Source organism: Panicum virgatum, chromosome 5N, assembly GCF_016808335.1.
Source record: "Panicum virgatum strain AP13 chromosome 5N, P.virgatum_v5, whole genome shotgun sequence".
NCBI classification, from domain to species: Eukaryota; Viridiplantae; Streptophyta; class Magnoliopsida; order Poales; family Poaceae; genus Panicum; species Panicum virgatum.
The window spans coordinates 10,934,777-10,948,186 of record NC_053149.1 but is presented as its reverse complement, the minus strand read 5'-3'; positions in this window follow the sequence as shown (position 1 = coordinate 10,948,186).

The following is a 13,410-nucleotide window of genomic DNA, read 5'->3' as shown; positions in this document are numbered from 1 at the left end:
ACTGCTGCTGCGTGAATGCGTTGCTTGAGGCTGGGGCGGCCGCCGTGCACACCGGGAACTGCTGCGGCCACATGGTGCGCCTGCCCAGACCAGCTCCACAGCACCATGCGATCGGATCTTACGGTTGATGTTCTTCCAAAAAAATTAATTGTAATGGTGATTTTTTTCCCCGAACTTTGGATTGAGAAATTTTACTACAATCCCTGTCAAAAATGAATATGAATTCGATAAGCGGAAGGGAACCTGTCCTGAAGTAGGCCATCATCCACCGGAGTTTCCAGACGGGCGTCGATGGTGTGTGCGTTTGGTTTGGTATCATCATCCACCCAATTTTCTCTTCGGTTCTCGGATTGATCCCAATTCTCTTTCCGATTCTTGGGAGTAGGCCGGTAGCGGACCGAGTCGTCATGCCCGGAACACAAGGATAGCTAGGCTGCATCGTTATCATCAAGCGTGCCGTGCGTGCATGGTCAGGACGCACCCCGGCCGTGGTATCTTATCGAGAAACGGACTCGTGGTTAGAAACTCCGTCCGGATCAGGACGCACCCCGTCGGACTGGAATCTCCCGCGTCCGCACACGTACGGCGTCCGGTCGCCGGCGCCGGACCAATCGCGCGCGCGCGCGGCTGGTTGGTAACCCGTGGGAACCGAGAGCGGCAGAGGGCCACGCTCACACGGCCACACGGGCGGCGAGCGAGACACGTACGTGGGAGTCCTGCGGCCCACGGCAACCCCCGTCGGCGACCGGGCGGATATCGCTGCGCGTGACGGCGACGCTGGTACGTAATCAGGTAGCTGGAGATTTGAATCTAACCGACCGGGACGGCTTGATCGGAGCGCCGAGCGATCCCGATCCACCACCGTGCTCGCAGCGTGGTTCGGTTCGACCGGCCAAGCCGATGGGACGGTCTAGCCGACTGGTACAGGACACAGCTAGCTACAGCCTGTTCGGCTTGCTGTTTTGGATGGGCTGATTCTTGTAGCGGCTGTTTTTTTGAAAGGATAGGTACTGTAGCGGCTAGTTACTGTAGCAGCGGGTTACTATAGCACCTACATGTGCTATAGACTCGAGAACAAGCGGGAGCTACAGTAAATCAGCCGAGAAGATCAGTGCAGCCGAACAGGGCGCTAGCCAGTAGGCACTGCGTGTATGCGCATTGTGCAGCGTGCCGGCATGCGTGTGGGCACGCTGTCCAGCTAAGCCGCACGCGCGCTACGCCGCTACCTGTCGGTTGCCGCCTGGCGCTGGCGCCACAGATTCCCTGCCCGCTGCCGACTACTAAGGCCCCGTTTGGTTGCACGTTGTAAATTTTTTAAAAAGTCATCTTTCTATATTTGAAGTACTAAATATAGATTAATTACAAAAATAATTACAGAACTCTTCTGTAAATCGCGAGACGAATCAAATGAGCCTAATTAATCCGGCATTAGAGATTATTTACTGTAGCATTACTGTATCAATTTAGCATCTAATTACAGTCTAATTAGGTTCATTAGATTCGTCTCGCCATTTACAGGCAGCAGCCGCATTGCGTTTTTTATTTCGTCTAGATTTAAGTTTCCATGTAAGTGCCGGAATTTTTTTTTGGAATTTTGATTTTTGCATCTAAACACGGGCTAGGCGTGCACGTGCGGGCGTCGCGTCCGGAGCAGTACTGCGCCAGTGCTCCAGCTAGGCAGCAGCAGCCGCCAGCCGGTAGTGTCAACTGTCGATGAAGCCGGTAGTTCCAAAATTTCTCTCACTAAACTTCACTATTCATCTATTACATCAAATCTCTTGCCTCATACATGAAGTATTAAATGTAGGTAAATAAAAAAACTAATTGTATAGTTTTGATATACACGAGGAGACGAATCTTTTGAGCCTAATTAGGTCATGGTAGGACAATAATTATGACAAACAAACGAAAAATACTACAGTGTGCTACAGTGTCCGATGTAACTCTTTTTACCACTATTTACAGATCTAAACACAGCTAAGGAACCGACCAGGAAGCTTACAACACCAAACTGGCATGCATGCCTAGCTCAACCTCAACGGCACGGCATCGGCATCGACCGGATAATTCCAAATTTATAAGTTATTTTAAAAATTTTGAAGAGTCAAATCATCTCAATGTTTGATTAAAATTATAAAGAGAAATACAAAAATTTATGACATCAAATAGGTATAGTATAAAAATATAACTAACAAAAAAATCTAATTATACTTAATTGCTATCGTAAATATTATTATTTTGTTGTATAAATTTAGTCAAATTTGAAAATTTTGATTCTCCAAAATTTTTAGAATAATTTATAATTTGAAACGGAGGGAATAGCTGCATGCGCCAGCAAGTTTGAGGGGGTGGAGAGGAGAGGCAGAGCTCGCGAGCCGCGAGCGTGCGCGCACGCGGGCGCATGTGCTCCCCACACGCGATCAGGATCCGGTTGGTTGCTGCTGCCGCCACATGCCGATGCAGCCAGGTCGAGTAACTGCGCCGTTGGCCTTGCCTGCCGCACTGTTCGGTTGGGTGCTGCCATGCTCCGCATCTGGTACGATCTGATGGACGGTTGGTTATCAGATCATTTTTGAAAAAAAAGACACTTTTTTAAAGAAAAAGAAATCAATCGACAAAATGCGTCAGCGCAGGAGCCCGCGTCTGCTGGTACGATCTGATGGACGGGCCACCAACCTGTTCCTGTCCATATGTGATGCCACGTACGCCTACTGATACAGGTCATATTTAGTTCCCACCCCATAAATCCCATAAACACAAAAAAATCGTCACATCGAATGTTTCGACATATGCATGGAGTACTAAATGAAATCTATTTACAAAACTTTTTGCATAGACGAGCTGTAAATCGCGAGACGAATCTAATGAGCCTACTTAATCCATGATTTGCAACAGTGATGCTACAATAACCATATGCTAATTATTAATTAATCATGAATTAATTAGCACCATTAGATTCGTCTCGCGATTTATAACCCATCTGTGCAAAAAAATTTGTAAATAGACTTCATTTAGTACTTCAAATTAGTAAGATTCCAATGCAAAAAAAAAATTCTTAGAACTAAACAGGGCCATATTCTAGCATTATTTCCCCGTTAGTGAGTGCTTCCATTTTGTTTTGTTTGGAAGCAAAGTGCTTCTATTTTGCCTGCTGCTTTTTTGGCTCATTCGCCGCTGACCTCAGCGGGGCCGGTCCTAGGACCCATCCATCAGGATTTTCAGGAGAAGTCCCAGCCCAAATGTGATTATGCATGGGCATCGGTATTATAATTGTAAGGTTAGCTTAACCTTGCTGGTGACCTGGTGCAACTACTTGCACTACGTAGTTCAAGTATACTCACGCGGGGCTCATGGATATATGGAAAGCCTTTTCTTTTTTTTTCTTTTTGTGCATACTACTATATATATTCAACGGAGTTCAATGTACTGTTCAGAATTAGAATAAGAAGAAGAAGATCTTCAGAAGATGCAGCCATGCCGGTTTTGTACGGTTGTGGAATGAGACGCCACAACCACTAACTACATGCCTGCTCTTAATCACTCTCCTAAAACTAAAAGTACAGAAGCTCCAACAACCTAATCTAGCAAAAATTGTATTTACCACTATACAGTATAAAACGACGAGTAAATTAATAACAGCAGTAGTGCAGTACTAGGAAATCACCTTGAAAACCAAGCATAGCACCTCGGAACTGCAACAAAATCTCTCTCTAGTTTCTCTCTCTAACTGAGGGAGACTCCGGGAGCCCCCGCCCGGTCCCGGCGGCCACCACCTCCGCCGGCGGTTTCCTACCTGCCGGCGCCACCCGCCACCTCACCCCTCCTTCCTTCCCCTTCTCTGCTGTCGATGGGTGATTCCTCACCCCCTCGCCGCGAAGGGAAGTCGCTAGTCGAGGAGACCCCTCCGGATGGTAGGCGTCGACCCCTCAACCCCGCCGCTACCTCCTTCACCCCCTCCGGGTGCCGGGACCTCTAGGTCGCCGGAGGGTATTTGCTTCAGCATCCCCTCGTCGATCTCTGACGAGGACGGCGAGGTGCTTTGGTCGCCCCCGCGCTCCTTCGCTAAAGGCAAGGAGCCACTGGTCGTCGAGGACGAGCGTGCTTATCCTCGGGTGGTCCCTTCGCGGGGTTTCATGGCGGATGCTCGCCGGACTGCACCCCCTCCCGCGCGGCCCTTGCATCCCTCTCGTGCCACTCGGACGCCTGGGTCAGGCTCGCGCCCGGTTGACTCTCGGCTTCCCCCGGTCGACAAGGATGGTTTTCAACTGGTTGTACCCCGCCGTCATCTTCGTCGAGACCTGGGCACCTTTCGACGTGTGGCCCCGCCTCGTCGCCCGGTCCCGGCGGACCTCGTCGGCCGCTGCTTCAACTGTCTCGCCTTCGACCACATCGCCGCCCGTTGCCCCAATCCTTCGCGCTGCCTGCGCTGTGAGGAGGTGGGTCATTCTGCCCGGAACTGCAAGCGTGCTCGGGGGGACGCGCCGCCGGCTCGTGGTCGTGGTCAGCCGGTTCGTCGGCCTAAATGACAAAACCAGCTTTTGGACAGCCGATTGTGTATGTATGGCAAGATCTAAGCTACGAATGTGTTACTTAGATGATGCGAAGCTAAAAACATATCTAAGCCGGCTCTTGAGATAACAAAAGTGTCACTCCAAAACCTAAAGCCGATCTAGTATGTTTTTAGATGTGATAATAGCCAAAAAGCATAGGAAAACCTACAAATCTAGCCGATATCGATAATTGGTGAATAAATCTAGACGAGACGACAGCGATGCGCCCGGAAGTCAAAGCCTAGATGAACTCGATAACTTTTGAATAGATTTGAACGAAGCCACAGCGATGCGCCCGGTAGCTAAAGCTCAAATATACTCGGTAAAATGAAAACTCACCAGCAAATCAAGTCGCTCGAATGTGAGGCGTCCTTGATCAACATGAAAGAACTCGTCGAAAAAAGAAAAGAAAAGGCGAAGTCGCCGAAAAAGTGCAAAGGAATTGTAAAGTTTGTTGTATTGGATGTGTATCAAGTTTTTCCGGTCCCTTACAACTGATATATATAGCCTAGCGCTATCAAGTCCTAACCGATCACGGAAAACATTACTTGACTAAAAAGAAAAGATTTTCTAAAAGATAAACTACTTTAAATACTACAATTGAATCATCAAGATTCACATAGAGTCTGGATCCTCTTCTTCTTCCTAGACTTCATCGGCAACTCTTCACCGGCCGAGTACCAGAGCAGACTAATTAGCATCTTCACAAAATATTCTCCTGGTTCATCGGACGGACTCCCATCGGCCGATTCCAGAACGGACAAATCAGCATCTTCATTGTATATTCCTCTCGTCTATCGGACAGACTCCATCGGCCGATTCCAACACTGTGCATCTTTTGGTTTCTTCCAAATCGGCCACCTTCCCTTCACAAAAATCGCCTTCTTTGACACGTGTCAAAAAACGGTGTCAACAATGACACTATCATCATGCAAGACGATCAGATGGCCGACCAAGTTTTTCAGCATTTTTCAAATATCATCGGCACTCCGGGGGTTCAAAATTGCCACTTGAACCTTTCTGAGCTCGGTTTTCCCTCCGTTCAGTCTGCTTTGCTGGACACCTGTTTCACTGAAGAGGAGGTTTGGCAGGCTATTCTTGACATGCCGATTGACAAAGGGCCGGGTCCGGACGGCTTCACTTGGCTTTTCTATAGAATTGCTTGGCCAATCATCAAACCTGATATCATGCAGGCATTTCATGCTTTGTGGTCATTGGATGGTCGCAATCTCCATTTGCTTAACCAGGCTTTTATGATTCTGCTCAGAAAAAAATCTGATGCCGAGTGCATTGGTGACTACCGACCTATAAGTCTGATCCACAGCTTCGCGAAATTGTTCACCAAGGTCCTGGCGAGAAGGTTGGCGCCCCACAAGCAAATTCTGGTTAATATGAATAAAAGTGCTTTTATCAAAACGAGGCTGATCCATGAAAACTACAAGGCTGTCAATTCTACTGGAAAATATCTTCATCGCCAAAAGGTAGCTTGTGCACTCCTCAAATTAGACATTGCCAAAGCCTTTGACACCATCAATTGGCAATTTCTTTTGCGCCTGCTGGCGCATCTCGGCTTCTCTAGGTGTTGGATCAACTGGATTTACATGATCCTCTCTTCTGCTAGCACCAAGGTGATCCTGAATGGAACCCCGGGCAGAAGAGTTTGTCATGCGCGGGGCTTGCGTCAAGGTGACCCATTATCACAGTTGCTCTTCGTTCTTTTCATGGAGGCGTTGAATCACTTGATCTGGCTGGCTGACCTCAGGGGCTTTTTGCAACCTCTGCATGCCAATGTCAAGGAACGGGCCTTTTTTTATGCAGACGATGTGGTCCTGTTTTCCTTGCCCACCTAGCGGGATTTGACTGTCATCAAAACCATCCTGGGCATATTTGCCAATGCAACCGGACTACAAACCAACTTGTCCAAGTGTCAAATCTCCCCCGTCCGGTGTGATCTGCAAGCTACGGTTACACTGTTGACAAACTTCACAGCAAAGATCGATCCTTTTCCAATAACTTATCTTGGAATACCTTTGGGAATCAAGAAACTCAAGAAGACGGACATGCAACCACTGATTGATAAGGTCACCGAACGTCTACCATCTTGGAAAGCAAACTTGCTTAACAAAGCCGGGCGCTCTGTGCTCATCAAGTCCACTTTGTCTGCCATTCCGACACACACGGCTGTGGCTATCAAAATCTCTCCTTGGGCAATTCAGTGCATTGACAAGATTTGTAAGGGATTTTTGTGGTCTGGTGCACTTTCACCTAAGAATGGCCACTGTCTTCTTGCCTGGCCTCGTGTGTGCCAGCCTCCTGACCTTGGTGGCCTAGGGATCTTGGATCTGAATTGCTTTGGTTTTGCTCTCCGCTTGAAATGGCTGTGGTTGCGTCGTACTGACACTTCCAGACCTTGGCTACATCTATGTGATGACAGGGAGCCCATGGTCGATGCAATTTTTCGGGCTTCGATCTATCTGGAACTGGGTGATGGTGCCACCGCTCTGTTCTGGTCAGATAGTTGGTTGGAGGGGGTTTCGCTTCAGGATGTTGCTCCCAGTCTTTGTAGAGCTGTCTCGTCTCGTGTTCGCGCGCGGCGCACTGTGGCACAAGCCCTCGACGACAGGCAGTGGATCAAAGATATCACTGGTGCTCTGACTGTTCAGGTCCATGTGGAATACTTGCAAGTCTGGGATCGCATGCAACTCGTCCATCTAACGGCTTCCCCAGATCGGGTTTGTTGGAAATGGACTACCGATCGGATCTTCTCTACGGCTTCTGCTTATAGGTTCCTTTTCATTGGCCAGCACCCGATCAAAGGAGCCAAAATCTTGTGCGAAACTCGTGCTCCTCCCAAATGCAAGTTCTTCATTTGGTTGGTGCTCCATAATCGTTGTTGGACCGCTCATCGTCGCAAGAAACGCAACCTCCAGGATGAGGACTCCTGCATCCTTTGTGACGGGGAATAAACTAGGGGTCCCTAACAGGCCCAACTTATATGACGCAAAGCCCAGCAAACTTATTGGGTCAAGAACAGGATGGCCCATCAAGCCGCGCAGGGAACTGCCTTCGCTGCTAAGCGAAATGGTCTGGGAGCCCGACCTCCCGGACATGTGGCAGCTCCCCGACCTAGCGCCCCGGGTCAAGGCCAGGCTGGTGGCCTGAGACGGGCACTCCAAGGGCGCCGCACCCCCTGACAGGCGTGCCGGCCAAGACAGCCTCCGTGCAAGGCCCAAGGCACCGGTTCTCCTTATCTTGCGCCAAGGGCCAAGCCAGCAGGCCTCCCTGACAAGGGTACAGCGCCGCTCGTGCGGGCCCCTTGACACAATGGGAGGGGGCGTCCACAGATGCTGCCTCCCCTCGCCGTAATGATGGTCGCCTCTGCGCACCACTCCACGCAGCGATCGTGACCGGACGCCCCCGGCCAGGCCTCGATAAGACACCCCTCACCAAGGCACGCCGTTTGGTGACAGAGCTACGTAAGATAGCCCCGCAGGTAAGAAACCCAGGCTCCGGCGGACAAGACCGAAGGAGACCCCCGACCGACCGACCGAGTGGTCGCGCCGCCCCGACTGAGCCAGGATGGGACAAGCGCCACACTGCTCAAGGAGATCGCCAGGATCATTCCTTGCACCAGAAGATTGCCAGGATCAAGCTCATCCACTCCCGACCGACTGAGTGGGCCTTGACGACTGACAAGATCGATTTGCGCCCGACGGTGCAAAGGCACAATGCTAGATAACTGTAGATGGGGGCCGCACCTTGGACTATAAAAGGGAAGCCCCCCCCCCCACGTAGGAAAGGGTTGGACTCCCTCGGGATCGACACTACTAGACCAACTTGTAAGCTCTCCTCTGAACTTGGAGCACCTGGGCTCGAGAGCAATAGAGCAAGAACACCACCCCCTATACTGGACGTAGGGCATTTCAGGCCTGAACCAGTCTAAATCCTTGAGTCTTTGCGTGCTAGACCATATCCGATCAAGCGCACAACAATCAAGCAATCGAGTAGTTTTGTAGTCGCCCATTTCCCGCAGCGACAGTTTTGGCGCCGTCCGTGGGGAGCGCTTTGTGTGTTCACTGCTTCGGCGATCGGATGGTTTCGATAACTCCATTCGTAGCTCCGGCGGCCGGCGACGGAGAGACGATATGCTTCGGCTCGCTGGAGTTCCCCGCAATCCTCCGCAATGGATTGTGGGCGCCTCCACCGTTCTCGCCCTCCCAGACCTTCCAATTCGGAAGCTTGGAGTTCATCACCGACCAGCTCGGTGCACTGCGCCTCCACGAGGAGGAAGCCGCTCCGGCAGACACTGAGGAGCCAGCTCCTCCGCCCGAGCCTCGCTCCCTGAGGCGTCGACGATCAGTTCGCTGGCGCGTCAAGAAGCATAGGCCATCACAGCCAACCCGTGTGGTGCTCCGCCGCATCTCGCTCATGGTGGCCTCCAACCCCACCGTCGAGGACGTCAACTTGGTCCTCTTCTCTCTGGCCAACGTCTCTCGACAGCTCGTGGGCAGACCTCCGCTCGCCCCGCCTCGCTCGTTCTCAGATCAACTTCCATTCGGCCTCCGCAACGCAGCGAGCGTCTATGCTCGGGAGGCGCGCAAGGCCACCCAAGGATACCAGCCCGCGTCACGGTTCGTGGGCATGACTGAGGGTTACCCTGAATCCGTCCACGACCTTCTGTGCTACGAGGATCCCCTGAGCGATTCCTCCAACACGGGGGATAACCGCCTGGAAGGGACATCCATGCCGCCAAGCTTGTGCGCCATGGCCGACGTCGATCCGCCGACAGAGGTGACGCCGTCCGAGCAGACGCACACCCCAGCGGACCACCACGAGCACGCGCTCACCAACGCGCTGGCCCACGGCGACGACCTTTGCCAACGCAAGCAGGCGCCTCCGCCCGCAGAGCGGCTTCCATGGGCCCCATCCGGGTCAAAAGAGGTGAACCCCAAGAGTTCCGCGCGTCGACGTGCACGAGCGGTCAACCAAGACATCATCAACGACGCCTGCATGCAGCTCCCGTAGGAGTTTCGTGCATGTCAGAATATCGCGACAGCCGTAATCCTGCTGCAGACGATGCCAGAGCCACAAGATCCGGCCCAAAGAGACCTTCACCGCTAGGTGAGGAATCTGGTCGAACTTGCCGCTGTCCAGTAAGCGGAGAGCTCCTCATTCCACCGCCGGCAGGCTGCTGCCTCATGCCTAGTCGGTGGCGCAAGCCATGGTGGGCGGGAACCATCTCAAGAGCAGTGCACCCCGCCTCCACGGCAGCCTGACGCGGGCGGCGCACCAGCCCCAACTTGGCTGAACTTGGCCAGCCTCGCGCCACCACCACCGAGTGCCGTCCCGACCCTAGCAAGCCCAGCCAGGCACCGGCCTTCGTCTCAATCGATGAGACCAAGGCGGTCACGGTCGACGACACCGACCCAACCAAAACGGTGCAGATTGGCTCCTAGCTACCGACCAAATAGGAAAACGCGCTCGTCGACTTCCTCCACGCCAACAAGGACACTTTTGCCTGGAAGCCGTCCGACATGCCGGGCATCCCTAGGGAGGTTGCCGAGGACGAGCTCCGCATTTTGCTGGGATCCAAGCCCGTCCAGCAGCGACTGCGCCGCTTTGACGACGAGAGGCGCAGGGCCATAGGAGAGGAGATAGCTAAGCTATTAGCTGCCGGCTTCATTAAAGAAGTCTACCACTCCGACTGGCTATCTAACCCAGTCCTTGTAAGAAAGAAAACCGGTCAATGGAGGATGTGTGTTGACTACACCAGCCTGAATAAGGCTTGCCCCAAAGACCCTTTTCCTTTGCCTAGAATAGATCAGATAATCGACTCGACCTCCGGGTGCGAGATCTTATCCTTTCTAGACGCTTACTCGGCCTATCACCAGATAGCGATGGAATCCGGCCAGCTCGCGACATCCTTCATCACGCCATTCGGCTCATACTGCTATGTATCGATGCCTTTCGGCCTAAAAAATGCGGGTGCAACATACCAGCAATGCATGCAATCCTGCTTCTCCGACCATATCAACCCGCCGAACGATCCCGACCGGTCGGACCCGCCTCGGGCAACGGTCGCGGTCTACGTTGACGACATCATCGTCAAAACACCACGCGCGGGCGACCTGGTCACCACCCTAAGCGCCACATTCGAAAATCTCAAAAGATTCAACATCAAGTTGAATCTCGAGAAATGCACGTTCGGCGTGCCCAAGGGCAAACTACTCGGGTACATGGTGTCTGCGCGTGGCATCGAAGCCAACCGCAACAAAATCACGGCTATCACCAACATGGGACCCATCCGTGGCGTCAAGGGCGTCTAGAGGCTAACAGGATGCCTGGCGGCGCTCAGCCGATTCATCGCTCGGTTGGGAGAACGAGGCCTGCCCCTATACAAACTCCTCAAGAAATCCGACACCTTTGTCTGGACGGAGGAAGCCCAGGTGGCCCTCGACCGCCTCAAGGCTCTCTTGTCCTCTCCACCGGTGCTCGTGGCGCCATAGCCTTGCGAACCCCTTTTACTTTACTTAGTAGCTACCAACCACGTGGTCAGTGCCGCGCTGGTAGTTGAAAGGGAAGAGCAAGGACACGCCCTGAAGGTCCAACGACCCATGTATTTTGTCAGCGAGGTACTAACAGACACAAGTCACGGTACCCTCAGACACAAAAGCCTCTGTACGCCATCATCATGGCAGCCAAGAAGCTCCGACACTACTTCACCGAGCATGAGGTGTCGGTCGTCACCTCATTCCCACTCGGAGAAGTTCTCCGCAACCGCGACGCCGTGGGATGGATTTCTAAATGGGCAGTCGAGCTCATGGGCTATGACGTCAAGTTTGTGCCACACACGGCGATAAAATCCTAGGCCCTGGCCGATTTCATCGCCGAGTGGACGAAAGTCCAAGCCCCGACCCCAGAAATCTCTCAGGAGTTCTGGACCCTCTACTTCGACGGGTCGGTCATGGGACCTGGCGCGGGGGCCAGGGTCGTCTTGGTCTCCCCAGAAGTAAACAAATTCAAGTACGCGGTTTGCCTCCATTTTCCTGCATCCAACAACGTTGTAGAGTATGAGGCACTCATCAGCGGCCTCCGTATAGCCATCGACATCGGGGCAACCCCCCTGTACGTCTATGGCGACTCCAAGCGGGTAATCGACCAAGTCATGAAGAACTACAACTGCGAGAGCACCCTCATGGACACATACTGCCAGGAGGTCCGCAAGCTGGAAGGGAGATTTCGGGGTTTGGAGCTCCACCACATCCCGCGGAAGCAAAACCCTGACGCGGACACTCTCGCAAAAATGGCCGCTGAGCGCAAGCCGGCACCCAGCGGTGTTTTTGTTAACGACTTGAACGCGCCGTCGGCACATGAAAGACAGCCGGCCGCAGACAAAGCAAAAACAGAGGAAGTAGAGCATGCACAAAAAATAGAGCACGGTCCCTCTGACCCAGCCCCCGACCAAACACCCGGGGACCCAACCTGCCTCGCCACGGAGCAATCCGACCCAAGCCAGACAGATAACACAGACTGGAGAGCTAACCTATTGGTTTATCTCCTACATGAAGTCCTCCCCGAGGATCGCAACACAGCCCATCGCGTCGCTCGACGGGCCAAGACATTCGCTGAAATCGACGGCGAACTCTATAAGCACAGTCCCTCAGAGACTGGCATTCTCATGAAGTGCATCCCCATTGCCCAGGGCAAGGAGCTCCTTCTCGAGATACACACCAGGATCTGCGGACACCATGCTGCGCCACGCTCCCTGGTCAGAAAGGCGTTCCGACTGGGATTTTACTAGCCAACAGCCCTGTGCAACGCGGAAGAAATCGTCCGTGCATGCAAAGGATGCCAGTTCTATGCCAAACAAACCCACCTACCAGCCCAGGCGCTCCAGACCATCCCCATAACATGGCCATTCGCCGTATGGGGCCTAGACATGGTCGGGCCACTCAAAAAGGAACCAGGAGGGTTCACCCACCTACTTGTAACAATCGACAAGTTCACAAAATGGATAGAGGCAAACCTGATAACCACGATCGACTCCAAGGATGCCGTCAAGTTCTTCCTGGACATCGTCTACAGATTCGGGGTGCCCAACTCCATCATCACAGACAACGGGACAAATTTCACAGGTCATTACATCCAAGAGTTCGAGTTGGCATCGGTCGGACACCCGCGCACGAATGGGCAAGTAGAAAGAGCTAACGGTTTAATCCTCCAAGGGATCAAACCGCGCATTTTTACATGCTCAAAAAGTTCGCGGGTTGTTGGGTGGAAGAACTGCCGGCAGTGCTCTGGAGCTTACGAAACACACCCAACCGATCCACAGGGCTGACACCTTTCTTCTTAACATACGGCTCCGAAGCCGTGCTGCCCTCCGACCTGGACTACGGTGCGCTGAGAGTCAAAGCCTTTGACCCAGCAATGGCAGCCGAGGCCCAGAGGGACTCAATGGAAGTGTTGGAAGAAGCAAGGCTAGCTACGCTCCTCTGATCGGCTCACTACCAACAAACTCTACGCAGGTACCACGAGAGGTGCATATGGGAAAGGACGTTGCAGGTTGGAGATCTGGTGCTACGACGGGTCATGATGACGAAGGACAAGCACAAGCTCTCGCCGCCATGGGAAGGACCCTACAGCATTGCAGAGATGATACGTCTAGGCACCTACAAGCTAAAAGACTCAGACGGTAATACTCTAACTAATTCTTGGAACATAGAACAGTTACATCGCTTCTTCCCGTAAGCAGCACTAGCGGCTCAATCCAAGTGCCCCGACCCGGCCACTTCCGGCTCAGCGCACTTAGGGGCCCGAGACCTGTCGATTTTTTCTCCCCGTACAATACAGTGCACTCACT